Source organism: Furipterus horrens, unplaced genomic scaffold, assembly GCF_987537825.1.
Source record: "Furipterus horrens unplaced genomic scaffold, mFurHor1.1.pri manual_scaffold_13, whole genome shotgun sequence".
NCBI classification, from domain to species: Eukaryota; Metazoa; Chordata; class Mammalia; order Chiroptera; family Furipteridae; genus Furipterus; species Furipterus horrens.
The window spans coordinates 43,075,223-43,081,291 of record NW_028327183.1 but is presented as its reverse complement, the minus strand read 5'-3'; the positions used below and the strand labels follow the sequence as shown (position 1 = coordinate 43,081,291).

Sequence of the window (6,069 nt, the reverse complement as noted above, 5' to 3'; positions counted from 1 at the left end):
TGAATGACAATTATGTCTGAAGGGCGCAAGAAGAGATGTTCCTTGAGACCCTCAAAGCATGTCTAAGTGACCCAAGTGAGAAGTTCACATTTTTTTAAAAAAACACAGTAGCTAGGTTGCTTAGTTAAGGAGTAATACTATATATTCAACGTTATGTGCGTGGGTTCGAGATAAGGCCAGTGTATAATTTCCAAAGCTTGAATTCAAGAGTGATTCATATGCTGAATATCACACGCAAGTTTTCCACCCTGGGAAAGGTCAGCGGAGGTCTTGGGGGTCCATGGCCTCTTGTAGGAGTAAATTGGCTCGTCCACCCACACTGAGCACAGCTCCTTCCTCCACTCCTTTGAGCTTCTCTTGTATTCTCATCAAGAGATCCTCAGGAACTTTGTTGAAACTCTGGCCAATTTCACTAATGACAAGAACACAAAGGCATTAATGAGGCAGATCACTTCAAAGGGCCTCGGGAATAGGAAAATCTGAACAACTGACGGCTCTTCCTAAAACACTGCTCACCGGAGACTGTTTGCGTTCCTGGTCGTCCGCATGCAGAGTGAAGTGGAGCTCAGTTTCATCCCCAGCCCCTGCTGTGAATACAAAGCTTTCGAAGGGTTCATGGTCCAGTCACACAGAGGAGCATACGGGAGGACCTAGAAAGGAGAACATACGTGTTAGAAGAACAAAATGCACCTTGATGGCGTATTTAGTAACAGCAGGAACAGTGTTATAAAACTAGCAGAGGCCAGGCACGTGGTCGGTGACTGGGGGAGGGACACACTCACTGCGCGCACAGGCTTCTTGTTTCTTTGTGGAGGGACCTACAGTCGTACGGGGCTCCGGGCTTCTCACCCCATTCTGAATGAATTCCTTCCCGGGCCACTGTTCGGGGCAGTGACATCCCTCGACTCGTGTTTCCTCATGTGGTGAAACTGATCTATTAAAAGGAGATAAGCACCAGTCACTTTCTTTCTCCGCTCTCCCTGTGCTGGGTGAGGGCGTTTACATTGCAGGCCCAATTCTCACGCACGACGCTAGGCCAGGCTACGAGTGTGACAGCACTGGCAACCCTGCTGACCTCACTCCTGAGTCTTGTTCTCCAAGAGTTTTCATAGCAGCAACCTGACATTTTGATCTCTATCCTATTCCCATTCCCAAGGCTCTTCTGTGGTTTTTTTTTCCCCCCCTCTCTTTTTTTCCCCTCAATTAGTTCCAACTTTGAGTGAAGAGAAAAAGGTCTAACTTATTGAAAGTTCCTCAAAACACAAGATCTAGTGCTGTGGTTGGCATCTTAAGTTATACATGGAGAAACATTTTAATACCAAAATAACTGGTATGGCCAGAGCAAGTGGCTTGACATCACAAATTTTAGTAAGGGAGGTCGTGAGGGATGGATGACCTTGACAATTCAAAACAGCTAACTGCCTCTGCTGTTTATAAGCACCAACATTTTTTAAAACGTATCTTAGCAAGTGCTTACCACACAGGTCTTAATAAAAACTGAAGACTCAATTCTAGGTATGAGGGACGTTGCAGGATACTCCAGCATTATAAAGTTAAGAACGTTTTTTTTACTGATGGCTTTACTGCGTTTCCCAGCAGGTCTTCGGGCTGAGACTGGACAATGTATTTAGCATTACATGTTTAATGCGCTGAATCAGCAGTACCAAAATCTGGTGTCTGTTTATGCGGTTCTGAGCGTCCTCCAGGCCCATTAAAAAGTGTGGCGGGACCGACTGTGAATATAAGTGGTTTGTCCACAAGTTCAGGGCCCCTATGTGATTTCAAGTTGAGCAGTGACATGGCTTTAGATTTCAGAGATCCAAACCAGTTTCACCGCCAAAGGAAGGACTCTTTTACTAATCAACTAATGAAAAGGAATGAAGGCCTCAATTATAAAGAGACTCTATGGTCTTCTTGGGTTGGAGTAGAGAAACAACGCAAAGTATTTCCAACCCAAGGATGTGTGTTAGGAATCACATATGCAAACTCTAAAATCAAGAAGGAAGTGATTTAAAAAACATACCGCAGTCTTACCTGTTAGAACAGAAGCGGCTGAGAGAAGACAACGCGGGAAGAGAGGCCGACTAAGCTGGGGCGGGGTGTCTCAGTCCCGGCGCTGCGCACCTTTTGGGGCTGGACTGTAGGGCGCGGTGAAAGCTGAAGTTCCAAAAGGAAGGCCGGCTCGCTTGGCCGGGATCAGGGATTTGCAAGGTCTTGCCTGGCCGAATACGAGGGCTGGAGCCGCGCCGGCTGGCAGCAGCAGGAGCAGGGGACATCCTGACTACTAGGTTAGAGCAGGAGCTACTTGCCACTAGATGATGGTCAATCTAGTACGGTATGTAAATGTCGGATCCTTACGTCGCCCAGCACCTGAAAGTAATGTAAGATGCTATGTCAACTATACATTAATTAAAATATCTGCAAATATAATGATACAATAGTACAACATATTTCTTTCAGTCACTCATGATGGTAATTATTAGTTTACTTTGACTAGACTCTGCCCCATTAAAAGCTGAGTATAGAGACCTGTGGTGGGAAAGCTACAGGGAACTGCACATTTCTTGTAGCAGACATTCGAGGTGGACCGTAAGCTCCTTTGGGAAGGCATATGAGCCCGACTGTGAGCGCCCGATAGGAGTTTCAGCAGTAAAAAAGAAGAGTTAGCTAGAACAGAGGTATTAAAGGCAAAGGTGGGAGGCTTCCGGAAGAAGTTGGGAAAGACAGTCCATAGGATATACTGGAAGAGGTCCCAGGTTATCTGAAAGAAGGGGAAATGATAATGATTTTCACCCAGGGTCTGGCCCTTAGTACTGGCAAAGCACTGAGATGTAATTCTAGCAATGAATTCTATAACCTATAGAAATCGACTATCCAAATAATCGTGGCGTCAAAAATCATCGTCTTTACCTTACGTTCCATCACTTACCTTCCGAAGATGCCTTCAACACCAGTAACGCCCATCCCATCCACGATGTCTCTGGCGAGTCTAAAAGGACTGTTCCGGGAGCAAGAAGGAGTTTACCTGGTTCAAAAGCAACTTCTAAGTGAAAATTACAGTGAGGTTCGGAGGCTCCACAGCTAACTGACTTTCTTCCCAACTGGCACATAAACTTTGCAGAGGCACCAAATGACTCGTCGCCCGATCCCCTCAGTACTACAGCGCACACTAGTTTATTCTCTTTCTGCTCTGCCTGACTTCCTCATCCCTACCACTGTTTAGAAGGTCCACCTCCAATAAAACACACATGAACTACTTCTGGACAGAATTAGAGAAATCTTGATTAAAAGGTGATTTCAAAAATGAAGTAGTTGCAGGTAGAATTTAAAATGCAGAGGACCGATATATAAAGTCATTTTATATTCATAATATCCTTCATCTCTTTCCAAGGTAATTCCATTTTACTCTCTTTCAGTAAACCATTTATGCGGATTATACTGTATAGTTTCTAATTTCCGAAAACTACACCTGCTTAGAAATCTTAAGTTCCACATTCTAATCAAACCTCTTCTCCCGCACACTTATTAAACAGTCTTCAGGCTCATCGAGAGTTTGAGTCTATTGGCCTCGCCTCCTTCTCTGCTCAGCTCAGAGCACAGACGGCACGGCTGACTGCTCTCACTGTACCTGAGAAAGCCATGCCCCGCCGCACCTCTCATTTCAAACTCAAACTTAGACTACTTATGTCTTTTGTATTTAAAATACAGAGGTTTCAGTGACAACCAAAAACGGAGGACTAGCACTGAACTACAGCCCCATTCAGCAGATGCCACACCCCCGACCTGCCGCTGCTCCGTGGCTCAGGCCCTGGCTTAGAAACGAAGACCCCGGGGCTCAGGACCCGACGCAGCTCAGGGTCAGAGCAGGCGATGGTCAGCACGGCTCACGGCGCGTCTGCAGGTGACCTGCCCCTGCTCGGTGGCCGCATTCCGTCTGAGGGCCGGGCTGAGCACCGTAAGGTAATTACATGCTTAAAAAAAAAAATTACATTAGATGATGACATAATATACTCCTGCCACATTACTATTTAAAAGGAAATAAAGGGCTTGATGATACTTTTTGTTTGCTTAGAGGAACACAACGAGAAGTCTCATTCTTATCTCAAAGTAGTAAGGATTTAAAGGGGAAGCTCTGATTCTGAACAGAAAAAGCAATATCATTATTAAAGCATGGGGAGAAAGATACTGATAAGTGAGGGCATATAACCAAAAACGACAGCAGCTTATAGCCATCGTACAGACCCAGCAAGAAGAGGGATGGATTACGGGCAAGGCATTCTATGGAGGAAATGGAAGCCTTTTCACTTTTCACTCCAAGGGCACAGTGAGTAACTAACACCATTCTAAAACACTTTTGACCCTAAAAACTCTCAGCTACTCAGTTAAAGGACTTGCTTCTCTACAATTCTCTGCAACAGACGATTACCCAGAGAAATCAAATAATGAAGTCAGTGCAGTCATTTATTATCAGTCGCACCAAAGGATATCAAGTGGAAAAGTGGACGGGGTTGAAGCTATTAGATAAAAATTAAGTTTTCCATCATGTGTGAATTGTGATCATCAGGACCTTCATATCTGTAATTACTGTACTGCTAGTGATCTTAGAGAGATTAACATATGGATTCCAAAATTAACATATCCCCACAGAAAGTAACATAGCCAGAAGTGAACACTCATTCTTTAGATACATACCACTCTGAGTCTTCCACTGAGTGGCATCAAAGTTTGCTAAGATCATAGAAGCATCACAAAGGGCCTTAATACTTCTGAACAGCTGAGGCCTCCTACTCCGGATGGTACGTATTATTTTGTTTGCAGTCTAGATGCGAACCAAATAATAAAAATCAAAAGAGAAAGCAATGCATGAAAACAAACTAAACTTCAAATTTTCAGTTATAATAAAAAAAGAAATAAAAAAAGTGTATGTACACATGTAGACAACAAAGCACTATAATCCCTCGGATCCAAACAAAACAGTCCCCTTAGGAATGAAGTATATAAAGATGTAATAATTTGGAAATGGCTGTATTTTAAGTCTATTTTTTATTTGTTCAGTGCTTTGAGGAAAAACAATGTGAAATATCATTGGTATCTCCTTTGCATTTATTGAGACTGAATGTAATGTATTCCAATGGGGAGAAATTTATTTTTTCATTTACAAAAGAAATTCACTGTAAAAATTCCAGAAAAGCACAAAGCAGAAGAAGGCCCGGGGGGGTGGGGGCGGGAAGCCACCTGTGATCACATCTTTTTAACTGTTTTTCGAATCCCCCGATCTAGCATTTTGGGTACTTGCCAACGGCAACGGCAAAGAAATAGGAAAAGACTGACCAGAATTCTCTCCTCAGAAAACGGCATCATTAAAGCTATCTAAGAAAAACTATGTGTACATGAACCTATGTGAACTAGGAGCACTGAGCCAAGAGCTAGGAGTATAAAGAAGTATACGTGACCCATGACACGGACAGATTTGTGTCAAAGTTTTGAAAGCACAGGGCAGAATATTGGGTTGAAATAGCCAACTTGCCTTCATCAGGCCATTGACTTCAGAAACACCAGAACTTTCAAGCCAGAGGGAACAAGGATGAAATGTCCCCATAGCATGCCCGTCTTCACTTCACAGGCATTGATGTCAGTTTCAAGTGCTTTACATGAGAACCGACACGACCTTCTTGCAGTGCACAAAGAGCACACCCATCCAGCTCCAGCTCTCGTGGAACATTGGCTGCGTATTTTGCATTGAATAATTACAGAAAAACAGAAAAGCCATCAGATGGTATAGCAGTAAAAAATCATACTTGATATATACAACATAAATTAAAAAGGCAGAAAAAGGCGACATTCTAAAGATTATTAAAAAAAGGAACTTACTTTTTTTGGATGTTATTTGTTGTGTTTATTGTTTTACTTTTTGTCTTGAAATGAGTTTGCGCAGCCCTGACGAACCGGTGCGGCGAGTCGGCTGGGCATCGTCCCGCAAAGTGAAAGGTCATCCGTTCGATTCGCGGTCAGGTTCAGTCCCCAGGCGGGCTGCATTCCAGATGTTCCCCATGATCCCCAGCCTGGCCC

General features: G+C 43.7%; 1 long non-coding RNA gene across 1 annotated transcript; it reads right to left on the bottom strand.

Moving 5' to 3' along the window:
- Positions 1–3,153: 3,153 nt before the first annotated feature.
- On the bottom strand, positions 3,154–5,832 carry LOC149994786 (uncharacterized). Its single transcript, XR_016507718.1, has 3 exons — positions 5,528–5,832; positions 4,693–4,819; positions 3,154–3,971 (listed from the first exon to the last, which is right to left on the bottom strand). It is a non-coding gene; the product is annotated as an uncharacterized LOC149994786 (long non-coding RNA).
- Positions 5,833–6,069: the final 237 nt, after the last annotated feature.